This window comes from Bison bison, unplaced genomic scaffold, assembly GCF_000754665.1.
Source record: "Bison bison bison isolate TAMUID 2011002044 unplaced genomic scaffold, Bison_UMD1.0 scf7180017864280, whole genome shotgun sequence".
NCBI classification, from domain to species: domain Eukaryota; kingdom Metazoa; phylum Chordata; class Mammalia; order Artiodactyla; family Bovidae; genus Bison; species Bison bison.
The window spans coordinates 7,104,006-7,112,113 of NW_011494852.1; the positions used below are offsets into that span (position 1 = coordinate 7,104,006).

General features: G+C 46.7%; 1 protein-coding gene across 1 annotated transcript in view; it reads left to right on the forward strand.

The window, feature by feature from the left end:
• Positions 1–8,108, forward strand: part of SAMD4B (sterile alpha motif domain containing 4B) — a 25,586-nt gene that overhangs the window by 4,619 nt on the left and 12,859 nt on the right. The window lies entirely within an intron of this gene.

An 8,108-nucleotide genomic window follows, 5' to 3' on the forward strand; every position in this document is an offset into this window, starting at 1 on the left:
AGTGGAGACTAGAAACTACCCACAGCAGAGGAAGGATCACTTAGGGCAGCTGACAAGAACAGACTGAAGCCATTACCGATGAAAGGGGGATGGAAGGTGAGCATTCATTCATTTCTCAAGCTCCAGGACATCAGAGCTAGGAGGGAATTTTAGAACTCTTCCAAAAGTTACAAGTCATATTATTCTTTACCCCCTCAAAGGTAGGTTGCACCTAAGGCATAAACAGTTTCAAGAGAGTTTTGAATTTACATGTAGTCCATGTCAGTTTCCTGAACACTCAGTAAAGAAGTACTCTTTGTCTCATGAGGGTGACACTGGTGTGGGTGAGCAAGGCTTCTCTAGAACCTCTCCCTCAGACCCCAAGTGTAGATAGAAGTCAGTCCAGAGAACCATCTCACAGGGCACTGCTGAAGCCATTCAGGCCTTCTGGGGCTTCCCAAGGCTGGATGGAGAGGTGTTGACCTTGGTGACAGGTGGGAGAGATGGAAACCAAAGTGAAGTGAAAGTCCCTCAATCATGTCCGACTCTTTGCGACCCCATGGACTATACAGTCCATAGAATTCTCCAGGCCAGAATACTGGAGTGGGTTGCCTTTCCCTTCTCCAGGGTATCTTCCCAACCCAGGGATTGAACCCAGGTCTCCCTCATTGCAGGCGGATTCTTTACCAGCTGAGCCACAAGGGAAGGCCATGGAAACCAAAGAGAGGGAGTATATGCACCTGAAAGCTAGCTGGATGGGGCTGGTACCCAGGGACCCATGTAGAGTGTGCCCTAATGTTTCCACCTTCTTCCTCATGATAGCAGTTCACACTGAGTCCCTACAACAAGCCAAGTACTAACTTTACTTATATAGTAACTTTGAAAAGTGTTCTTCGTGACTCTAAAATCAGACTATCTAGGTTTAAATCCCAGTTCTGTCACTTGCTATATAATCAAGTAACTTCACCTTTCTAAGCCCTGGTTTCCTCACCTTTAAAATCAAGATAACTGTGCTTACCTTATAGGTTAGTTGTGGGCCCTGAGAACAATGTCTGGCATGCAGTAAACACTCAATAATGTTAATTGTTGTTTTTATTGTCAGTAATTTGTTTTGCCCATATAACAACCCCTTGAGATAGGTAATGTTGCTCTCCCCTTTTTATAGGTGAGAAAAATCATCATGGGATGCTAGGATTGGGATTTGGGGACCCCCAGACCTGCTTCCACCTCTTCTGAGGCCTGCCCATCTTAGCAGTCACCTTTACTTTGAGTTTTTTTTGGTACAAATCACAGAAGTGCCATGGTTTTAGAGGAAGTCAGTTCCTCAGGCCAGGAGTCACCAGCTTATGTTCCTGTCTCAGACAGTGAGCAGCAGGAACCCAGCTTGGCTGCAGCCGGCTCAGACCTCAGCTGTTTCACAGTTCTCCCATCCTCCCCACCAGGGAGGGTTCTTCTCTGCTCTAGCACCAGGGCAGGGGATCTGTGGTTGTGGTATGGCTGTACCCCCAGCATAGGAGCTCCTTTGAGGCAGACCAATGTCTTAAGTGGCTTGGTCATGCATCCCCACCATACCGTTCTGAGCAGAGAGTTGGATGAGCACTGGGTGCCAATCCTGGCCATCTATCAAAATCACTGGTTGCTTACTGCTGTTTATTTACTAGAGCATTTTTAGTTTTTGCTTTTGTTTTCAAAATTTGCAGTAAAATCAAACCATATGAAAGATGAAAAGTGAGGTCTCCCAGACTTCCACATTCCCAATTTGTGTATGTTTTATAAGAGAGTCTGTGCACATTAAAGCACATTCTCCACTTGAGTACATTCATGTTCTCCCTCCAACTTTTTCATTATTTTGATGGTTTTAGCACAAAGAACAGAGCATCACACATATTAATTTATTTTTTTTTCCACTGAAAAATGGAACCTTAAGATCATTCCTTATTCACCATGTACACATATACCTCATTGTTGTTAATGGCGGCTTAATAGTAAGAATAGTAAAGTAACAGAGAGCCTGACCTGTGTATCAAGCAGTGCTTACTTATATGATTCATAATCCTCACAACAGCTCTGTAAGGAAGATCTCATAACTCCCCCATTTACAAATGAGACAGGTCTGCGACTTGCCCTGGGTTGTACAACTGGTCAGAGGTGGAGGTGGAATTTGACTCTAAAGGCCTTGCTCTTAAAAGGAGTGCTGTATTGAGTACGCTTTAAACACCTCTAGGATAAATTCCTAGAATTCTGTGGGACTGCTAGTTTGAAGTTATATACATTTAAAATATCTGTTGTTACCACATTGCCCTTGAAAGACATGACATACCTTATACCAAGAACCTGAGACCCATCTCAGACAGTTGGCCTTAAGATGTTGTGGTTAATGCCTGTCCTTGAGAACTGCCTTGCAATGACTTGACTGGTGAATGAATATATGAATCAAGGTCTTTATCCCCAGCCCCATGTCAGGTGGTAAGAATAAAACAAGTTGGTACCTAGGTGGATGGAGAGTTAGGGAAAACTTAGAGTGAGGGAAGAGAGGACAGGCCATGGTGTGTTCCAGAGTCAGCAGGAAGCCTGCCAGGATTAGAGCAAAAACATGACTGGAGAGAGAGGTGATCACAGAGATCAGTCCTTTGGACCTTGAATGCCTCTTCCTAATAGGCATGGGGGCTCCAAGCCTGTGTTTCCTGTCTCACTCCCAACCTCACTGGTGAAGGAAGGAGCTGCACACTGGACTTGGAGACCTGCCTTGTAGGAGGAGCTCTGCATTCTCTTGTCCATTATGGCTTTCCCATCCTGTTGTGTTTCCCAAATTTGCATCATCATAAGAACCACCTGATGGGGGAGAATGTGACCTAAAATCAGATTCCTGGGCCCCTGTCCCAGACCCACTGAATCAGAATCCTTAGAGGATAGGCCTGTTAATGGGCACCCTGGTTCTTCTGCTGACTAGGCAGTTTGAGAGATGATTCTGTACTGATGATTCATTTGTCATGGGACATGAGAACAGGAATTAGGACACCCAAGAGTTCTAGATCAAGCTCTGCCACTAACACCTCTTGTGACCTGGGCCAGCCCCATCCCTCTTGGGCCTGAGGATTCTCATCTAGACAAGGAAGGGATTGTTCCATATACTCTCCAAGTACAGCAGTGGTTCCTAGTATTTTATGGAATGGGCACCTCGAAGAACCTGTCCCTCCTTCCCACCAAGATGCACACTTACCCTGCAAACCAAATCTTTGAGTTCAGTTGGTCTACCTTTTCTTGGATAAGGATTACCTATTATAGGGTCTGATGCTCTTTTTCAGTCCCTTTGGGCCAGGAGAGCAGAACAGTGAGGCAGATTCTCTGCCTTTTTCTGGGGGTTTGTACTTCATTTCTCACCTACCCAACCCTGCTACTTCTTTCAGTTCTCCCAGGGAGATCCTGGGTTCAAGTTTGGGTCTGGGTCAGAGCTGCTTACCCTCCCATAGCCTTCTCAGAATGGGCCAGAGAGTACAGAGAGCTGAATTTTGGTAAGTGGGTCCCCATGGTGGCTTCATGTCAGAATCACTTTATGAAAAGAACCTGAGGCCTAGGTCCTATCTCCAGAGATTTTGGTGTTTTTTAAGCTTGCTGTTTGGTGCTTGTGTGTATTCAGTGGAGAACTGCTGGTTTTGCTGACACTGACTCTGGGTGGGCCCATTAAGGTGCTGAGGGTACTGTCACATGACCTACTGGAAGTGGAGAGTTGGGAGGCATGGAAGAGGCACTGGTCTGGGCTGTCCCTTCCTCTCAAGCAGCCAGAAGGGTAGAAGGAAGCCCCTCAGCCCACGCGGCCACTATTGGTTTCATGGGAGCAGAGTCTGAGATAAAACCTGGAAACAGAAAAGCAACACCCCAAGGGTCTCTGGAACCAGGGAAGGGGAAGCCCCAGGTTTCCCCTTGTCATTATCCCTGTTCCTTGTCTCAGTGCTGTCTGCCCTGCCTACTTGCAGCTACAACAGTAATCCTATCACCCGCCTCCCCCCTTCCCATGATGACTTGGAGCCCAAGGGTGGGGCCCGGGAAGCTGAAGTCTCCTCTCCCTGGTCCTCTGGCCTCCTGGGCCACATTTCCTGCATTTCTTCTCTCCTCCTGTTCTCTGAGTCAGAGTCCCTGTATCCATCAGGTTTAAGCCCTTCCCTCCTTGGCTCATTGAATCTGGGTGGGGAAACTGAGGTCAAGAGGGGGCTGTGGCTGAGTGAGTCACCCAAGCTCAACTCTGATGCCTCCACCCTCCCCTTATAAGCTCTACTAACACAGTTCATCAAACAAAAATGTGAGCCCCTTTGCCCTCCCCTACATTTGTGTGAGATGGGGTGAAGCATTGAAGGGCATGTTGGAGCCAAAACCCAGCCACAGGCTGCCACGATTGTTGCAACAGCCCAGCATGTAAAAATGAGTTTCTTCTTATGGCAGTCTCCCAGATACATTTGGCTCCTGTGATTTGCAGCACCTAGGGTCATGACCTACTTAGCTCTGGTCACCTGGCCAAGGAGAGCACTTTTACACAGTCTCCCTTATCCTCTCTGGAGTCCAGGTTTGCAGCTTGGTGAGCTGCAGTCATTGACGTCATGGCATTCCCCAGTCCCCTCCCCCATCCGCCCACCTCCAGAATTTCATCACTGCTTATTGTGCCTCTAGCTCAGAGGAACCAGAAACGTGTCTGTTTTTGGTAAATAACTGCATGAAATTCCCCACCCTTGTCGGGAATCTTAAGGGGGAGACCCAGATGTGCTCTCCTATGTGAATTGCTTCCTCCAGCCCCAAAATAGCTTGAGCTCTAGATCTTCAACCAGCAGCCAACAACAATAATAGTTGAAGTGCATGGAGCAGTTAACACAGATCAGATGCTTTGCACGATTATCTCATTGAATCTTTAAAACAACCCTGTGTTTTAAGGGCTTTAAATACCCTCATTATACAGAAGAGGAAACCAAGGCTCAGAGAGGTTACAGGACTGGCCCACAGTTATATTGACTTGTGTCTTAGAGGCAAAGCTAGATTTTGAATCCAGGCAATTTTGCCTCTTGAACTTATACTCTTTACACCATATAATCTGCTAGGACATGAGACAGAGTGACCTGAGGACAGAGTGATCCTAGACAGGGTATATTATACACACACAGACAATACTGCCTTCCAGGGAACCATCTGGGTTCAGCTGTGTAGGTATTCATTGGGGCTCTGCTGTGCCTCTCAGCTCTGGGCCAGACTCTTCTGATCTGGGCAGCAACCTAGAAGTTTCATCCCCACCCATCATCTGCAGCCCCCGCTGGGCTCACCCCAAGGGCCCTCAGGCTGCCCAGATTCCTTGGACCAGCTCCAGTGTTCACTGACGCTTTCCAGTCTTGAGAGGCCCACCCTTTTCAGCACATTGCCGCACAGATACATGAACACACATTTCCCTAGGGTCAGCCTCCATTCATCTAAAACCACTTTCCCCTTTGACTGCAGTAGAACAAGGTCCTTCATTGAGCCCAACCCTTGGGGCTCTTCTCTCATGTCCCCTGGCAGTACCAGAGGAGAAACTGTGCCCCTTAGCCCTGGAGTCCTGGCAGTACTCTGGGGTGGGGGAGGGACTGGACAAGGCTTTTCTCTGTCCCAGATGCCTCCACCTACCCTGTAAGGCCTAAACAACAGCAACTGAGCATCAGGGTAGGGCTAAAGGGGTAGGCCAACTGTGCTGGAGGAGAAGGGAGAAATTCACCTATCACTGAGTCACATGTACTGAGTGTTTACTATGGGCACACTCTGTCAGGTGCTTTATGTGGATTGTCTTCCCTAAATTCTCTTAGCAGCCCTGTGACCCCTCTTTTACAGAGGAGGAAGCACGTTGTCCCAGCACCTGTACCACAGCTGGGGTGCAAGCCCTTGACTTTCTGTCCCTCATCTTCAATCACTGTATTTCTTCTTCCTTCTTATCAGGAACTGAAAACTTAGGGACTTAGTCAAGGAGATAGAGTGCCAGGGAGTTCCTTTCCCTGTGATCCAATGCCATATGGAGGTGGGAGAACTCAAACAGTGAAGGCTCCCTGAAGTCAGGAAGACTTGTCCCACCTTGAAAAGATCTTTTGGTATGGAGATGACCTAAGAGAATGCTTCATGGTCATGGGGAGCTAGTTCAGGAGATTAAAGATGGAGGGGATGAGGTTTCTTGGCCTTGTGTGCCAGGTCCTGAAAGGGATCTGGAAAGCCACGAACAAGGGGAAGAAGAAGAAAGTGGCATTGGAGAGATATAGTAGAGGGTTGTGGGATTATGCATTAGTACTGTTATTGTGTAGTTAGTTCTGTTTTGGCCAGTACTGTGGATAAGCATGAACTGATGACTCTGAATAAATGGATGAACCCTTGAGCACTTTAACAGCTTAGGGTAGAGAGGCCAGGCAAGAAAAGGTGCACTGATATGGCCAAGAGTTTGGACTTGTATGTGTTTTGTTTTCTTAGAGCTACAAATATGAATTCCCAAGCCACAGATTTCCAGACACATCATTAAGAAAAAGAAATGTGTATAAAAAAGGTATTTCTCAGGTTTTTATGCCATGTTCCCAATGGCTAGGTGTCCAGCCTGTAGTGTGGGCAGAGGTGACCAGAAGTGCTCAGAGTATTAAGCCTTAAGGATACTGAGTTGAGACACCATTGGAGGCAGAAGGATCCAGATCAGGGCTCACTTGAAATCCAGATGCCTGAAATTCTGAGGCTCTCCTGTATATGCCCATTTCTAGCCTCTCTGTTTCCTGATCTGGGAGTTAGCTTATGCTTTGAGAATCTCTGTGGGTATTCAAAAAGAAGCCCGTGTAAGGTATAACCACCATGGTGTTAGGAATGACAGTTGATGTTTACTGAGGACTTACTTCACGTCCTGCTTTGTGCTGTGGTCTAGATTCATAGCAACCATGCCAGGTAGGAATGATCCTAAGTCTCTCTTTAAGATAGAGAAAGTAGAGCTCTCTGCAGTGATCACGTTTCTATCAGTAAGTAGGAGAGGAGGGACATGGGCCACATCACTACCTGTTCTTTTTCATCACCCACCCCTCTGGGGTCCTAGCTCCATTCAGTTCCTTTGTGCCTTTCTGAGACCTTACCATTAGCCCAGTAACTCACCTCTCAGAACTCCCTTGTTTATTGTTGGAAGATTGTCACTGTGGATGCAGGTATGAGCTCAGTTGCCCAAGAGTGAGAACACAGTTGATCCTGATCATTGTCTTTTTTTCTCAAGTGTTCGTATTCTTTGTCCTTTTCCCTTTCCCCGTCAGCATTACCTGCCATCCTCCACTCCATTGAACTAGTCATGGAAGTGGTAACAAGGTTTTCAAGGAGGGATAGTCAGTCCTGTAACAGTTCCTTCCCAAGGCCACCTTTGTGGGGCTAGCTTGGGGCCTTATTCTCTGGGAGCTCACTTCTGGGTAGAACAAGGAAGCCTCACTCATCTTCACAGGACGGATGGGCCCTCAGACTATGGGTTGGGATAGAAAGGAGACATCACCAGATCCCCAAGGTGTGGAGTAGCCAGGAAAGACGTCCTGAAGAAGGACAGGTTTAGGCAATCCATAAAAGACTTATAATTTGGATAGGAGGAAGGAAGACTGTTGCAGACTAAAACCTTGATTCTCAGCCTGAGTGTGGAAGTTTGGATGAATATGGCATTTAGAGAGCCCCAGGGAAGATGGGGTATCCTAAACTAAGTCTTTATCTGGAAGAATGCCCTAGAAATGAAGGTGATGTTGGGTTAGGAGCTCTTGAACTTGAGTCTGTTGGTGCTGGTTGCCATTATAAGCTTCAGGTCAGGAACATGATATCCTGGTGTGCTTTAGGAAGATAAATCCATCTGGTATATGGAATGAACTGGAAAGGTAGAATCTAGAGGCTGATTGCAGTTTTAAAAGCAGCCATCAGCATTTATTAGATATGTTCTATATGCCAGGCCACATTCCATTTTTTATTAACTCATTGAATCTCAGAGTAACATTGTGAATTGGGTACTAAATTTTTCAGGTGAGGAAATCAGTGCTCTGTGAAGTTTAAGTGACTTTTCTAAGGTCAAGCTAGTAAGTTGGGGGAGTCCAGACCGTCTGATTCTAAAGCCCAAGCTTTTTTTTTTTTTTTTTTGG